This window comes from Dermacentor albipictus, chromosome 7 (genome assembly GCF_038994185.2).
Source record: "Dermacentor albipictus isolate Rhodes 1998 colony chromosome 7, USDA_Dalb.pri_finalv2, whole genome shotgun sequence".
NCBI lineage: Eukaryota > Metazoa > Arthropoda > Arachnida > Ixodida > Ixodidae > Dermacentor > Dermacentor albipictus.
Genome location: NC_091827.1, coordinates 102,018,959 through 102,037,043, shown reverse-complemented (window position 1 = coordinate 102,037,043; position 18,085 = coordinate 102,018,959). Strand labels below are relative to the sequence as shown.

The 18,085-nt window shown below is 43.3% G+C and overlaps 2 long non-coding RNA genes across 2 annotated transcripts in view; both read right to left on the bottom strand.

Moving 5' to 3' along the window:
- The window catches only part of LOC135917225 (uncharacterized), a 36,444-nt gene extending 30,432 nt beyond the window's left edge, over positions 1-6,012 (bottom strand). The window contains exon 1 of the long non-coding RNA XR_010569233.1: positions 5,836-6,012. This is a non-coding gene — a long non-coding RNA (uncharacterized lncRNA). The remainder of the gene's footprint in view (positions 1-5,835) is intronic.
- A 2,160-nt stretch (positions 6,013-8,172) lies between these two features.
- On the bottom strand, positions 8,173-17,728 carry LOC135917227 (uncharacterized). Its single transcript, XR_011507218.1, has 2 exons — positions 17,495-17,728; positions 8,173-8,525 (listed from the first exon to the last, which is right to left on the bottom strand). It is a non-coding gene; the product is annotated as an uncharacterized lncRNA (long non-coding RNA).
- Between the last annotated feature and the right edge of the window lie 357 nt (positions 17,729-18,085).

The window sequence follows — 18,085 nt, the reverse complement described above, 5'->3', positions numbered from 1 at the left end:
ATACGATTAATCTTCAGCGATGACCGCCTTTCAATAAATCGACCTAGTTGATTAGACCTGTTCCATTAGTGGTTTTCGGGAGTTTAACAGTAGTGGCACGAAAATTTTGAAACCGTTCTTGAATGGTGGCGCATGAGCAGTGACTGTGCGCTTTAGTAGAGCGACAGCGGAATGTATTTACGAATGATGCCAAGCCGAGCGTTCCCCTCTATTTCACCACATCACACATGCCTTCTCGCAGCCCGAAGGCAGAGGCTCGACGTGCTCTCACAATCCAAGGCGTACTGTTGCAAACCCGCTCATTGATCAGTGTGCCACTCCCAGTCCAATAAAGACGTGGCGCAGTATTCGCACCGGTTCGCATCATGTATTTTAGATAGCGATGGAGTTCACGTCGATTCCGCCAATCTGTAGAGTCGGAGTGTCGATTCTCGCAAGAATGTTGCACGGCCGTTCGAAGAAGCCGTCGATTTCCTCCAAACATCACAGCCAATTGACATTCCTTCGTTCTGTAGAAAAGAGCATGTGGCTTAAAATCCTGATCCATCAACTCTCCTTTCCCTTGAGCATATTGCAATTTCTGACATATTTCAGTTGGACTTCACGTTTCACTTACGCCATTTTTTTTATTTCTTGTTGAACTGTATGTACGGGAATTCACTATTGCCATGTTTGTTATTTAATTCTGATCTAAGTGCCATTTTACAACATATATTGTTTACTTTTTCAAAAGCCACTAGTGCAAACTGTATTTTTGTCTTCGACAAGTTAAAGATTATACCTTATGAGACGTTTGTACACTTGCGCATCGAACTCGGTTCTACCTCTCGAACATTCACATAAGGTCCACCAACTGTGTTTCAACCTATGTAAGAGTGCACTGCAAGAATTTTAATTAATGGGTTAGTCAATCAGAAACCGTTCACCGAAAGTGATTAATCGATTGAAGGCTGAAATGATGAATTATTAATCGGTAATCAAATAAAACAATTAATCGACCATCCCTAGTCAACCTGTCGGCACATCTACCACAGGTTAATGGTTCATTACCTGACAGCAAAAATCTGTGGGTGCCGTATGTACGACCTCGTCTCACTCGACAGAATAGGATGTCAGTTCGTCGTGTTTTCGTTGTGGCGGGCCAGGAACCTAACTTTCGCTTAATCAAATGAAGCGCATTATTCGTTTCAGCGTCCCACACACATTACCAGTCGGTTCGCAGTTTCCATTGCCATAAAGGCTTGCGATCTGTGGCAGAGATAGCAGTGGTAGGATTAAAAGCGCACGATTTAACTGACGCGATCATTTGGTCTGCTAGCACATTACTCTCCATGCCTCTAGGGCCAGACACCCAACATATGATGGCATGCTGGTTATATATATACGCTGCACAGAGAACGGAACGAGCTCAGTGAGCACAGGATTTTGGTGTTTACAAAGGCACTTCAAGGCTTTAACGACGTTTCGGGTTTCTATAATGATTGAAACGGGCAGAGCTATAAGATTAAATGGGACCGTGTTTACTCTGCAGAAAACAGAAAATATGGTCGGTACAACCAGTATGGCCGAACGTTAGGTTAACCCCACTACGTCGTCTTTTTTGTCTTGTTGGTGTTCGTCGTCTTTATCCATCTCGTGGCACCGTGACATTATTATTGCTTTCTGAAGTTCTGGTTTCCTCATATGCCTCACAGTCGACAAAAGTGCGTAGGCCTCAACCATTACGATACTTGTTTCCGTGCGACGTAGACCGGATTCGGAGAAGGATTGACCGAAGAGGGCATAAAATACTAAGGCACGTGACTTAGAAGCGTCTATGTAAAAGTCTGTGCACAAGTACTTGGACTAGAGTTCCAGGAAACGCATTCTAATATATGCCCTCTGTCCTATGTTGTGTGTGTGACACGTGTGGGGCACTCTATGAGTTTGCACTGTGACGGCGGTAACAGTTTTGCTGTTGCCATGGGACAACGTTCAAGCACCGAAACACCCCTTTCCTCACTATGACTCCTTACACGCAAAGAGAACGGCTTTCTAGCTGCATGTCAGTTATGGAAGAGTGCGGCAGCGGTCTTATCGTTTATGGTAAAATACGAAGGATGTTTATTATTCGCGTGTACATTCTGAAAATATGTAAAACTGGTATATGGGCGCTGCAGATCAAATGACCATTGATTCGACTCTGCGTAGACGCTCTGGATCGCACCAGTCCTGAAAGCACCGGTCACGATACGGATGCCTAGAAATGTGGACGAGGTCTAAGATTTATAATGCGCTTGGTGTTGCGGAATGATAAAGCTCCGTAATTAAGGCATGAGCGGAAAAGAATATCCTACAAGTTCAGGAGGAGACACTTTCGATGAGAGCCCCATGTTGTGCGTGACAGAATGTTTAAAAGGTTCATTGTCATCAGGCATTTTGTCCTCAGATGCTTAAGATGAATAAATGTGAGTTTAGAATCTAAGATGATTCCTAGAAACTTATGCTCGCTGGCCACAGAGAGCTCATTTCAATTCTTGCTTCTCCCCAAGCCACATGCGTGTAGAACTGCTAGTTACAGTTCTTTTCCGATGTAACACAGGGGTATATACGCTATCGACTAAAAGTTTAGACCTCGCCCGCTACCAAGCAATTAAAATTTCGTTTCCATTCCACTTCCATTTAGTACATCTTCAGCAACATGTAATTCCTTCCATATATTACTTTAATCGGGGACGCAAGCGTAAACTGGCCATTTTACTTCAGTCGGCATACTCAGACTGCCAAGAAACTTTATTCCCAGGCATTGTTCCTCTCAGAACTATCGCTCGCGGTAATTCGGACATCACATAGTATGCGCATTACCTGTATCGCACCTAGGTAGTCGAAGATATTGCAGCTGTCGTGTGAGGAAAGTTCGAAAACTGGCCGACGGCATCTAGCCTTATCTCATTGTAGTACTAGCCGCTTTTTTTAAAAGTATATTGTTGTTATGCAAAGTTCTCAGCAGCCGCCTATTGATAGCTTCTCGGAGAGCAGACAACCAATAACCGAACAGATGACTTATGCGCAGATCAGATAACCGATGGTTCCTTAGAGAAAGAAAGTATGTGCCAAGGGAAGGGAAATGGCCTTCCGGGACGGCAGGCATCAGATAGTAGTATGAGTCTGGAAAATGTGGAGACAGATGAAGATGTCACGTGGTGCACGACAGACGCAACCTAATGTCGCTGGGAAAAGCCGTGGTCATGCAGTGTACATAAATAGATAAGCCCATGATGGTGATGAAGATAATCGTCGTGCTAGTTTCCTGACTATGGGTCCTTTGGCAGCCTGAAAATATTATTGCTTTTTGAAGTTTTGATTTCCTTATATGCTTCAGAGTGGACAATAGTGCGTAGGCCTCAACCATTAAGATACTTGTCTCCGAGTGAAGTAGAACGGATTCCGAGAAGGGCGGACCTTACTGAACGAGTACGTCTTATCTAATAACGATGCATGACAAAATTCTCGCAGAACCTATATCACAATGAGTGTAAACATTGATGCGATTAGCATTCAAGCAATAGAGCGACACACCTACTTGCTGAAGACATCTTTATTCAGAATCTGTAGTTAGCATCCCAAGCATTCCATTGCTTCGGCTATATGTGGCACATTATATGCGGGCTCGGCCCAATTTGCAGTGACACGAACTGGCCAGGATTGGCCATGACCATGATGGTACGATGACTGCATGACGAAGACGCAATTATGACGATGGAATATGAAGAACAAATGACGTCACTGCAAGGACGAAGGCAGTATGACGACAATGACATGGGCGACAATGGGATGGAGATAAGGAAATGATAACGCCGATATGACTACTACAGTGAGACGATCCCGGCATAAGGACAATTGGATCACGACGAATATACGACGACGACGGTATGACGAGAATCGGATGACGAAAGTGGAATGACGATAGAACAACCACGACAATCCCAAGCACGAGCACATACGTAGTGCCCCAAGCTAGTAGACAACGTGGGACACTGGGTCGGCGTAAGAAGCCCGATAGATAGACCCAAAGCGGTTAGGTAGACAAAGAATGCTAACCGCATTTTTCAAAATGTTAAGAACCAGACAGTCCGCGGTGGAAAGGAAAAAAAGTATTGATGCGTTGAGCATTCTGGGAATACTACCACAATTTAGTGTGCTGCTTTATAATCACTGCGTCATGACAACTTTAGTCACTGGGTATTTGCTTAGGGCATGTACAACCGGCCACAAAATATTACGGACCACGAAATTTAAGAAAAAGCTGAATATCTCCACAACCTCACAACGCAACCTGGTATTTTCATTTCGAGCATCGGCTAGAATATGTTAAGAACATTTTCGTATACAGCTCTATTGGCTACTGCTGCAGGCTGCTTGCAAATTGAACGTTTTCTGCGATGCCGTGGTCCGTAAACTTTTGTGGCCGGGTGTACGTAGCCAAATAAACAAACCGGACAGGAGCGTTCAGTGGCACAAGAACATTTACCGCAATATACAAAGAGAGTCACTTATCGTGTGTCAGTGGGTATGTGCCCATTCTTGTTTACTGCCACCGAACGGGATTACCCTGCTGGATTACTACTCGGGATTACCTGAGTAATCAAGCAGGGCAATAGGCAAGAAGTGAAGATGTCGGCAACAAAAGCAGCCGAGTATAGAAAAATAATTCAAATGAACAAACTGAGACTTCAGCGTGCACTAAGCGAGGGGCGTTGAGCTACAGAGAAACGAAGAAGTCGGAAAAAAAATTGAAGTCGGCTGTCAAGTAGTGCGTAAAAATACATTCCATTTCCGTACTTTTGCACAAACATTTCCGTCTTAACTATTTCACTTTTCTTAAAACTTGTTTTAACGCTAACGTTCGACTTCGCTTAACACTGATTCCCACATAAACGTAGGATTCGTGCAATCAATAACTATTCCAAATTAATGGGCATTTCAGGATGCCCACTACAGCTTGTAATTCAAGGCGTTTTCTGCGGTACGGTGCATCGCTACATTGCTTTAATGCTAATCGCGTTAACACCGACAATCATCGCGACAAATGTGCCTCAATGTTTGTAACGTGTACAGTTACGACAAAACCATTGCTTACATCTAAAAAGTGGGTTGATATAGTTCTGGCTGAACTTAAGAGCAAGAGATAGTGCTGGGAAGGCTGCGTAATACATACAACATATGGCCGACAACCTATAACAGAGCGAATACAAAGGCGCGCGACAGGAAGAAAAGGTAAAAACACGAATATCATTGGAGAAGAAAACGAGAACTGCGGCTTAAGGCTGAGCTCGATTTACACAGAAGAAATGCAACAAATGATCTCAAGAAAATTCTTCCTCCTGCAGTAAATAGGAGGCTGCAGGAGGTACGAGATACGACGATGCAGCTGTCTTCGTCTGTGTATCCCGGTTTATCTACTAATGCCGCTACCGCTTGCAAAGGTAGCAAAACATTATTTTTTTATTTCTGCATATAACGCTAAATCTTTCAACAGTGCTGCGCAACTTCAGCCTGCTGATTTAACCACAATTGCAGCTGCTCGACCTTCTTGCTCTTCTTTGCATACTCGAGTTTCATGTTGTCTGGTTTACGTGGTGTTACTTCTTTTATATTGGCTCTAAAAGGCATCATTCCTGTACATAATTTCCTCTTGATCGAGCTTTGCCCAGGGTACTTTAATCTTTTTCGACAGGTGCGTCAAAGAATCAAAGCCTTCTCTCTCCACGCGAATGAACAACTTGAACGTGGGTCAGAGGTCTTATGCTAGCGTGCTTAACGCGGGTACCCAAACGCGCGATTTTAAATGCGTACCTGGAAGCCCTCTGCTCTCCACTTGACCAGTGCTGCCCATGGAAGCTTCGCCAGTGGTGGGCGTCAGTACTGCGTGCCCTGTTGTGGCTAACAAAACCAAAAGTGCAGCAGTTAGAAGCATGGCGGAATATTGAGTTGAGGTACGCCGCTGCAATCACTTCTGGGCGACCGACCCATGTGCGAATCTTTTTTAGGTGGCATTTCCTGTTCCATCTTCGCTTGACTCATTACTTATGAATACGTGCTTCAGGTCGTTTTTCAAAGCCCTAGCCATTGTGTAAGGTATTCTTTGTTTAATTCGCCAGATAGGTTTCCCGTGACATTGAAAAAAACACGCGCTCATTGTTTTCTAGAGGACAGTATTGCTTTAGACTGAATCCTTGACAAGTCAAAGATAGCATACATTTTGACAGGCGTTTTTGGTGCGTCTTACCAGTGCAGAATGGGGCTCTTGCGTCGGATTGACATTACATGTAGACTACAGCTGTTCTGTCACCTGGAACGCTTTCACTCAGTTGCTTGGTTCGCTTCGTCTAGATGTAAAAGCAGACTTTTTAACTGTGAGGAATATAAAAGAATGATGGCTATTTCACGATAATATCATTTTGCCGTAGAAGTTCGATGTTCTTCTGGCGCACTGAGCCTCAAGACTCGATTAGGAAATATTTTTTGTGAATATAAACATGAACGGAGGTGATGCAGGTGGCGTTAGCTTGGCAGATAAGGCCTGCGATTGCTTTTCCCTGTCGGAAATCTCTTTCCATGTAAAATGTTTCACCATAAGATGATAAATGCAATCTGTCGAAGAAGTGTGAGTAGGATGTGCGAAACGTTCTTGTACACTATCCGCGGTCCTTTCAGAAAATCTGACTGTTATGCCCTTTCGTGAGGACACCCTCTTCTCATGATGTCTAGGAGCCTCTCTTCTCAGGGCATAAGCACTTACAGCATTATGTGAAGTGTTGCATATCGCCCACTTCTTCTATATCGTCCACAAAACATGAGATTGACAGGTAGGACAGCTGAAACCCGAGCGTCAACGCAGTAGTTCAGGCACATCATGCTTTTCCCCTGTGTGAGCAATTTGATATGACATGCTGTACGCAATACTGGGACCAATTTACGCAGTGGTAGACTAATGCGCAGCGAATGTTTGAAGTTCTGATTGTATTATAGCCAATCTGTACCCAGCACCCCAATGCCATTTCTGACTCCATTTCTTATGTGCGTCACCCCGAAATAAATTGAGCATTCATTGGTTGTGTATAGTCTTCTAAAAGGAGGCCAGTGCTAGGGAATACAGGGATTACCGCTTCGGCTCACATCCTTCATGGATGTATATCAGCCGTGTATTTTTTGAGCGACGTCATTCGAGTAGGAAGAACCCATTTAAAGTCAATCTCTCCATATTTGATCTTGAATCACAACGTTACTATAATTCCAACATTCTTGCGAAACATTTAAGATTATTTTGCATGTATTCGTCATTTTCTACAGGTTTTTGTTTTTGCGAATAAATTTACTGGAAATACAAGTGGTATTCAAAGATTATTAGCATGTCTCGAAGCCTATGTTATTTGCGAGACGCTAATGGTAGGGGAAAGCTTAGTCGATGGAGAAACACAAATCTAGCTTTCGTTCTTTCCGCCGTGCTTCTGAGTCCTTGTGCTCCGCACCCAAAAAGGTCTGCAACCGGCGGCAATATTTCTTTCCGCTAGCAGTATTGGGACAGACACTATTCCAGCGTGCACTACAGATTAGGTGCGCTCTGGGTAGAGAACTCTTGAAAAATCATGTTTTTGCCAACATCTATGAGATGTTTTATTCGTGGTGACAGGCTCGTTACTTGGGCGGACAGCTACCTGTCGTGTGACGAGAACATAAACAGGCGTAAAATGCAAGCTCGTTTATATGTTATAAACCCGGGAAACTTGTCATTTCCTTTTCCACAGAACTCTGGGTGCCTATATGTAGCTAAATCATCTATCACTTCCACTTCGTAGTTGAAGATATTCAGACATTGTCGGCTAAAAAGGTTTTGAACCTATTTGTTTCAGTATTTTCTCGTAGAAATGTTGACTGCTTGATAACTGTGTGGACATAGTAAGCATCATAATGACATGTTATTCAAACTATTTTAAGCGAAGCATGGTCACGAAGCCATGGTTCTGGCACTGATAAAAGAGTGAAATTCGACTTGATATCTTGCATCTATCAGCAACAGCCACTTGCTAGAAAACCATGTGCAGTAATAAGCCTTACGGACCCATATTGATATGACCACGTCAGGAGGTTATTGTCATGATGTAAATGTACTTTCAGCAGAGATGGTAGCCCTTGAAATGAGAAGATATCTTTATTGCTCTTGAAGGCAAATATCCCGCTGTGCATGATACTAAGAAAAACACGAGTTGTTTAAGGACCCCAATAGTTTGTGAAGGCGCTCAGCTTGCCCCTAGTATACCGTAGACACCTGTCATGGTAGAGCTTTCTTCAAGACTTCCGGCACTCAGTTGCTGTTGCGCATGTATCGTTGTGATGCCTGTAGAAGCCTTTCCGACAAAAGCAACCGGTCACGCAGTCTTTATTGCAATTGGGCTTCTTTGGCTGGGTTCCAAGCAGCTGACGGCAGCTCTCTTCGCCACAGTTGCTGCTCTCGCACTCCTTGTGTATTTCTCTTCCTCCGCATACTGAATGTAAGAGACAAGAAGAAGGCGAACGTTCAAGCAACACGGAGTGGTATAAAATTCTGAGAGCCCATAATCTCAGTGCGCTACGACGTGTCAATCGCTGCTACGAGTTTCTCTGCAACCGGTAGGAACAATAAAATTATTCTGGAAGCTCAGCTGACGCTATATAAATAGGGTCGTTCGCTTTCTATATAAACATATATATATATATATATATATATATATATATATATATATATATATATATATATATATATATGTGTGTGTGTGTGTGTCATTCCATCCCAAGTGTACTCGGTGTTTTATCGACCATCTGCGATTCTGCTGAAAAAAATCATACTGTTTTACCTCAAAGTTCGAAGTAATTATTCAAGCGATTTTTCTTGAAACAAAAATTTCTAATGCCCTGAGGACGCTTTGAAAGTTGCGCACACAAGTGAAACTATGCCAGCTAGCAAAATTTCTAGAAAGTTATTGCTTTGACCTGTTACTGCGAATATTTTTTTAAATAGTCGCCCGACGGTGCTTTTTCGTGACTATTGTCGTTTATTACTTTTTGTTTTAATTTACATAATCTTTAGCCGTAAGAAAAAGTCGACAATTGCCCCTTTTTTAATATTTTTTATAAAAGAAAGTAACGTTTCCATGAAGAATATATTCACAATAGGGGCTTGGTATGTGTGTATACTAGATGATAAAAATATGCGTATAAGAAATAAAGCCTAAACTTTTGCTTAATGTCATGGTAAATATGAAAAAAATTACGTTCTGACTCAATTTGTGGCTTCATTTTCGCAATGTAGCGTTCCAAGTAAAAATATGGCATAGTCGGCATTGCATAGTCTGCTTTGCTGTCTATCTATGTACAAAGATTTAAAAGATTAAATTTTGTTTTAAGCGAGAAAAAAAATTTTGAACTGCACAATCACAAGGTTGCGCGGAGCATCTCGTTGCTTCGCCTTCACTGCATAGCACGTCGGCCGGTGTTTCAGTCTCGCTCATTTTACGTGTTTCTTCTTTTTCTTTTTGAAGACGAGGTCGTTTTTGGCGACTTCAGGTTGATTTGCGGTTCGTGGGGTCTGAGTTTCTGGACATTGTCATCTTGTAAGATTATATAATTGCAGGCCTTCTAGTGCACGTAGGAAAAGAAATAGGCGTCTGAGTTAAGCTTGGAACGAAATAGATGCAGAAAGTTAGTGTACTTCTATATACGGAGAAGTTACAATGCCTAATGGCTAAATAACTTAACATGTGCCCGTTCGCACAGCATGCGCCTAAAACCGGAACCGGTAGTGTGGCTCTACGAAAGATATGGGCCAATCCCGGAGAGATTGCTGTCTAAAATTTTTAGCTGATCGCAAAGGCGGTACACTATAGACAACAAACCACATGGTGCCCTAATGCGCCATGGATGACACTTTCTTCGATGACCACCGCTAGATGTTGAGTCATGTTCTTTTTTTTTTACCCAGCGCTTCGTTTGCAAATATTTACGATTCCCAAAATAAAACATCACAAATAGAATATACGTTCTCATGGCGACTTTATTTCGCACGGCACTATTTCAAACTTACTTTGATATAACTTATATACCTGCCCGTCTTGTCTCCGTTCACGTGTAGCCTTCCACTGTAAGCATAGTTCACTTCGATACTCGAACTATTTCTGTGGTTGAATAGGATGTAACCCCAGCGAGAATCGAAGTCGGCGAGAAGTGCTTAAAGTGATGAAACTTCCATGTGCCTTTTATAGTAGTCACTTTGCTGAACCGCGGGGACAGCACAATTTTTCTTTTTTGAACAGTTTCCTTCGAAATCCAAAGAATAGTTATCCCTTGGATACTCTCCTTCGCCCACGTGAACAGCTGGTGTGGAGTCATGATTTGGTCATGAATTGGCCTCTGAAGACTGGCTCGGGCTGCTAGCCGTTTCACGGTGCCGCCAAGACCATCACAGGCACTCTTGCCATGAGCTGTAGCATAAAAATTCTATTCTGCGCCAATTCCGAAGTCATCGTCGTGATTGCAGAGGTTCACAAGGTTCCTTTTGTTTTTGTGCTGTGCTGGAGCTCCGTCAGAAAAGTAGAGGATTTTTCGTAGATGTGGCAACTGTTGCTTGAGTACTGTCACAACTTCTGCCTGGAACGCGGACACTGCAACGGCGTCGTGCTCTGTACAGTCAGAAATGACAACGTAATTCTTGACTACAATTTCTTCGTCAGGACAGCAATAGACTACAAATGGGTGCAGTGTTGCTTGCTCATTCACCCAGTGGTAGGCCTGCGGGGCATCTTGCGCAATGAATGTATAGTTCTCTGAAAAGTCTAGAAGAACAAGCGCTTCGGTTTTGGTAAGCTTTGACTTTGCATGACGAAGGTAGGATGCTTGTTTCTTGCTGATATAATGATGAATTTTCACTTTGGCTTGCATCTCCAAAAATTTCTCGCGAAAGTCATCCGGAGTTAGCAGAAGAGTTTCGAGTGTGCTTCGTAGGCCACCTACCCACTGCTGTACATGTATGTGGTCGACTTCTTCGTTGTTAAGTAGTGGGCTGTTACGAAGCGCCGTTTCGACGTTTTCTGTACCGGGGCAGGTCTGGCACCTCCCACGCATGCAATCTTCATTTCCTGTGTCACACAGAGTGGTTGCCAACAGTTCTTGCAGGGATTTCTTTAATCCGGAACTGTGGATCATCAACTTAAAATTTTGGTGATCCATGCAGACGCAAATGGAGTGTGTGCCACTTGCCCCTGCTACCACGCAGTTTGATGGTCGCAAACTTGCAAACATGGAAAATCCACACTTGATATTATGAGTATACTTTTCCACTCTGCATACAGCTGCTTTAAATTCAAAAGCAACAGTCGATTTTGTCGGCCTGTTATTACTTCTTCCCCGGGAGACAGTATGAAACACTATCGTCTTCATAAAAGTCCTTTATCAAAGTCTTCACGCTTTCGCTGATTGGGTAGCCCTTCTTTATTGGTGGGGTGCTGAGGATTCCATGCTCAGTTCTCAGTTTGATTGCTGCCCATACTTGTCTTTGCGAGACTCCGAAATATTCCATAATATTTTTTTTTTTGAGACCACGACACAGGAGCAAGGGTTAAGAGCTCTATTTTCCTTTCGCGTTTTGCTTCGGCGTGAAGCCTTTCTCTTACATTTTCCTTTAAAGTCACATAGTCGCTAAGCATAAAATCGATACGTTGTCTCTTTGTCCTTGCAGTCTTACTGGGTGCGGGTATGGTTCGCGCTTGTCTCTGTGCTGGGGTTCCATGGCTCAGGCCTTCGACTGTTGCACAATATGTTGGGCTTCCTTCATCGCTTGCTCTGCTGGCAGATGTCTCCACAGCAGTGGCATTCAACCCATTCACACCTCCCACATGTGCGACTACCGAAAGGGCCGGCACCTTTAGATACTGAAGTGCTTCTCGAGAAGAGCACCTCTTCTCCACTTCATAGCACCGGCGCATGCAAGCTTGGCACAATCTAGATCCTGGAATGAGATCTAAAGATGGGTGCGAATCTGACAAGGATAGTGATATCACAGATGAGCCTCGGTAATTCTTGATGTGTGATAGAAACGGATTCGAGCACCACTTGGATGCTATGTGCGATGTTTTCTTCTTTACGTAGAGGTGGTGATGATGGCCACATACTGTATCATCCAATGTGCATTTTGAACGCAGAATCAAGAGCCGGCGATCAAGTTCGCTCAGTTCATTGACACTACTGATGTACTGATTTTTCACGTAGATTGTCCTGTGGCATCCATTCGGTCCAAGTGAACAGTGCGGTAATTCTGCACCCAAAAATATATCGTAAAATTACTATTGCCAGGAACACGTGCCATTGAATTATATATTGATGCATACATGCCAGAAAGTCTGACATAAGCCACCTGTACCACGCAAAAAGAGCAAGAAACGTAATTCAACTTTACGGCCACGTTTTCTCGTCCTCCTACGAATGTAAGGCTAGAATTTTTATGTGCGTCCGGCAACACAATGGTGTTAAAATCACCCCTTGTCCTGGAGAGGAAATACGTGAACTAGAGACATCGTGTAGTTTAAACGTGCCATGAATTATTACTCAAATCCGTGTACCTGAATTCTCAGAAGCTGAAGACGCACCAAAACTGTCGTCCAGCCTGTCGACTTCATACATTTTCTTCACACCTCGATCATCGGAAAGAAACTGTAAACATGAACGCCGGTTTGCTTCTGTGACAGCTGTAGCTTTGCCTGGGATAAAGAGGAGCAGTAACAGACGAGACAACTATCGTCTGCTCGTAATGCACGCTCCTCCCGTCGTTCACCCACCGCGATGCCACCCACCGAGGCTGGGAAAGCGACGTCAACGTCGCTTTCCCAGCCTCGGTGGGTGGCATCGCGGGACGCGTTTACGATACGAATACGTGTTCCAACCACACATTTAAAGCCGCTTCGCAGACATTCTAGGTATCAAGCCGGCCAGTGGCCTTTTTCGTTGTTTTAGGTTTAGCAGAACGCCACAAATCGCCTGTTCGTTGAATAAAGCCCCAGTTCTGGTTCCTGTTCTGGCGCGTTTTTAGTGACTGGTGGCATGTGGATCGAATTTCTTTCGCCGTATTTTTAAGAATTACGCGTTATAACTTCTCCGTATATAAAAGTACACTAACTTTCTGCATCTATTTCGCTCCAAGCTTAACTCAGACGCCTATTTCTTTTCCTACGTGCACTAGAAGGCCTGCAATTATATAATCTTACAAGATGACAATGGCCAGAAACTCAGTCCCCACGAACCGCAAATCAACCTGAAGTCGCCAGAAAAGACCTCGTCTTCAAAAAGAAAAAGAAGAAACACGTAAAATGAGGGAGACTGAAACACCGGCCGACGTGCTATGCAGTGAAGGCGAAGCAACGAGATGCTCCGCGCAACCTTGTGATTGTGCAGTTCAAAATTTTTTTTCTCGCTTAAAAGAAAATTTAATCTTTTAAATCTTTGTACATAGATAGACAGCAAAGCAGACTATGCAATGCCGACTATTCCATATTTTTACTTGGAACGCTACATTGCGAAAATGAAGCCACAAATTGAGTCAGAACGTAATTTTTCTCATATTTGCCATGACATTAAGCAAAAGTTTAGGCTTTATTTCTTATACGAATATTTTTATCATCTAGTATACACACATACCAAGCCCCTATTGTGAGTGTATTCTTCATGGAAACGTTACTTTCTTTTATAAAAAAAATATTAAAAGAGAGGCAATTGTCGACTTTTTCTTACGGCTAAAGATTATGTAAATTAAAACAAAAAGTAATAAACGACAATGGTCACGAAAAAGCACCGTCTGGCGACTATTTAAAAAAATATTCGCAGTAACAGGTAAAAGCAATAACTTTCTAGAAAATTTTCTAGCTGGCATAGTTTCACTTGTGTGCGCAACCTTCAAAGCGTCCTCAGGGCATTAGAAATTTTTTTTTCAAGAAAAATCGCTTGAATAATTACTTTGCACTTTGAGGTAAAACAGTATGATTTTTTTCAGCAGAATCGCAGATGGTCGATAAAACACCGAGTACACTTGAGATGGAATGACCCATATATATATATATCTGTGTGTGTGTGTGTGTGTGTGTGTGTGTGTGTGTGTGTGTGTGTGTGTGTGTGTGTGTGTGTGTGTGTGTGTGTGTGTGTATTTGTTGAAGGATGGTGGTCAGATTGTTCTAGAGAAACTGGCCACCCTGTATACGCAATGCTTCATAACCTCGAGCGTACCGGAATCTTGGAAGAACGCTAACATAATCCTAATCTATAAGAAAGGGGATGCCAAAGACTTGAAAAATTATAGACCGATCAGCTTACTGTACCTTGCCTACAAAGTATTTACTAAGGTAATCGCAAATAGAATCAGGAACACCTTAGACTTCTGTCAACCAAAGGACCAGGCAGGATTCCGTAAAGGCTACTCAACAATAGACCATATTCACACTATCAATCAGGTGATAGAAAAATGTGCAGTATATAACCAGCCCTTATATATAGCTTTCATTGATTACTAGAAAGCGTTTGATTGAGTCGAAACCTCAGCAGTCATGGAGGCATTACGGAATCAGGGTGTAGATGAGCCATATGTAAAAATACTGGAAGATATATATAGCGGCTCCACGGCCACCGTAGTCCTCCACAAAGAAAGCAACAAAATCCCAATAAAGAAAGGCGTCAGAAAGGGAGATACGATCTCTCCAATGCTATTCACAGCATGTTTACAGGAGGTATTCAGAGACCTGGAGTAGCAAGAATGGCGGATAAAAGTTGATGGAGAATACCTTAGCAACTTGCGATTCGCTGATGATATTGCCTTGCTTAGTAACTCAGGAGACCAATTGCAATGCATGCTCACTGACCTGGAGAGGCAAAGCAGAAGGGTGGGTCTGAAAATTAACCTGCAGAAACTAAAGTAATGTTTAACAGTCTCGGAAGAGAACATCAGTTTACGATAGGTAGCGAGGCACTGGAAGTGGAAAGGGAATACATCTACTTAGGGCAGGTAGTGACCACGGATCCGGATCATGAGACTGAAATAACAAGAAGAATAAGAATGGGCTGGGGTGCGTTTGGCAGGCATTCTCAAATCATGAACAGCAGGTTGCCACTATCCCTCAAAAGGAAAGCGTATAACAGCTGTGTTTTACCAGTACTCACATATGGGGCAGAAACCTGGAGGCTTACGAAAAGGGTTTTGTTGAATTTGAGGACGGCGCAACGAGCTATGGAAAGAATAATGATCGGTGTAACGTTAAGGGATAAGAAAAGAGCAGATTGGGTGAGGCAACAAACGCGGGTAAATGACATCTTAGTTGAAACCAAGAAAAAGAAATGGGCATGGGCCGGACATGTAATGAGGAGGGAAGATAACCGATGGTCATTAAGGGTTACGGACTGGATTCCAATGAAAGGGAAGCGTAGCAGGGGGGCGGCAGAAAGTTAGGTGGGCGGATGACATTAAGACGTTTGCAGGGACAACATGGCCACAATTAGTACATGACCGGGGTAGTTGGAGAAGTATGGGAGAGGCCTTTGCCCTGCAGTGGGCGTAACTAGGATGATGATGATGATGATGATGATGTGTGTGTGTGTGTGTGTGTGTGTGTGTGTGTGTGTGTAATTTTCGAAATTCGGGAGGCGGGTAAAAATAAGACGTTCCCTTTAAGGGGGAAAATGGGTGAAATCGGGGGCTTCTTACCGCGTAGCTCAAAGTTCAGGATTTTTCTTATACTTTCTACAAACGATTAGCACAAGAAATGGTCGTCATTTTGAAGAAATATAATTAAACAAAGGAAATCGCTCACAGAAGCATGCAATGGCAAGGAGAGCGGATCACAAATCATGTAGTGAACTTACCTCTCTAAATCATTCTTGTCAAGCATTATTAGCTCTCATTAAACGAACCACGATAGGAAAAACAACAAATGAAGACTTGTTTGCCAGTCTGTTTGTTCTCTGCACTTATATACCTCAAGAAAACAGTACAAGAATGTGTGGTGATGGGCATGCATCGCAGGAGATGTGACAGTTTTCCTTAGAACAGAAACCCTTCTTGACGTGCATACTCATTAGCATTCGGGGCATTTCTGTGTCCATCCTAGGGGGCACATGTCAGGCTTGCCGTCATTGTCTGTTATCTTCGTGTTTTACTGGTTGCCAACTTATGCTCTATCAACAAAACTAATGGAATACCAGCTAGAAGAAACATCCACCCCTTGAACGTAACGCAGTTTGGTAAAGAGCCTCCCGACGTCATAGCTGCACTTTGCAATGCGAAGCAACGTCTGCGTTGGGTTAAATCGCCTCCTAGCACATTGCCACTATATACATGTATGCACTGGCCGAAACATTTTGCGAAATGCGCCAGTATGGCATTTATATAAATGCGGCTACTACAAACGCAGCAAGCTTTCATTCACTCAACGCAGGCAGGAAATTGATATAATAAATTTTTAGAAATTTCAGTTTCCACATCAGAGAACTGTTTAGTCCTGCGTTCGATGTGCATTAGCAAAAGCCTGCGCACGTAAACAAGCGCTGACGTTTCAGTAACTTTGGATTTCGGTAAATGCAATCTAACGCTCATATATGAATACATGAGATCTCACTAGTAACTGTGTCTACTGTGTCATTTAGCTACAAGGGCGAGATTGTGAAGCCAGAGGAGGAGTTCGACTCTCTAATAAGAGCGAAGCAAACAAGCTGGTATAAATTCAGTGACATTTTCCTGGCAAGCGCTGAAAAGAAAATCAAACAAGGGCAGTCCCGAAGGAACTCGCGGTACACACCTGTAAAGTGTCCGATTTTTTCTTCTGCATTTTGGTTGCAGCGGGGACGCAGGTTGACAAACACAGAAAGCCAACCACTCACTAATAATCGACACTCTTGTTTTCGTCCCTGTTTATGCTCTAAGCTAAATGCAGTATAAACAAGTCGACCAGCTGTCCGCAGTGCTAGATTTATTTGCAGATTTCATGTTCTGTCTTATATGAGACTGATAATTTTAATAAATTACTACAACGTTTTTAAAGGTATCTTTACGAAGGGAAATTCGGAGGTGGGGGACCGTACCAATGAGGTGCTGTCGTTAAAAGTCACTTATGTCAAAACGTTTGTCTCCATACATCTCTCGTTCGCGGAAATTCCGTTAGCCAAGGTATGACTTATACCAAGTCTGTTATACTACCTCTTTTGAGCGTCACATGCATCTGTTGCGAACACACCAATAATCCTGTGTCTGCCCTCAGCGCCTCAAGTCGCGAAATTTCTTTCTATTTACACACGTGCGTGTGCAGTTAACCATTCAACACTTCTGATAACTGACAAGAATTTCCAAATTTCCAGTAGTTTAGGCTCTAGCGCTATCGATTTCTGGGAAATATTCTAAATAACACGCAATGTATAGCAATGATGCGACAGGCGAACTATGCTGGGCGCTTACGTAGGAGAACTCTCTCTTCCACTTTCACTGCGTCGCGCGAGGAAATTTGAGCGTTGGCGTTTCTTGGCCAGGCATGGCACCTCGGCACCACCAGGAGCACCAGGATGGCTGCAGCTGAAATCTGGGCGAGGCTCATCTTTTCATGCACAAAAGAGAAGCCTTGTCTGACAACGTTGCTGCTATTTCGAGAGGTGCGTATATACGAATAAGCCGTGCTGCTGCCCTTTGGTTCAGTCAAATGGGGCGACTGCCGGTTAGAGGAACTGTTCCAGGGATGCCTGCTTTTCTTGACATTTCATTGTTTGCGGACAGCACCTAACAAATGAATATGTTCGAATGGTGATTTCATCTCCCCTTGCCTTGCGATATTGTCTTACCAGGTAGAACAAAGGACCGCGAACGTTGGACCAAAAGCATTCCCTCTCGCAGTCACTTCTACCGAGAGCTGTTCATTTTGGCAGGTGAGGCATGGACGCCACAAAAAGCTTTTCTTTTCGCCAGGGACACAGGTGTTTGACGACGTCGAGCATCAAACCGACGTGTTCGTAGTAGTAAATGCGAAAAGCGCGAGTTCTCGTCCAGTACTCCAAT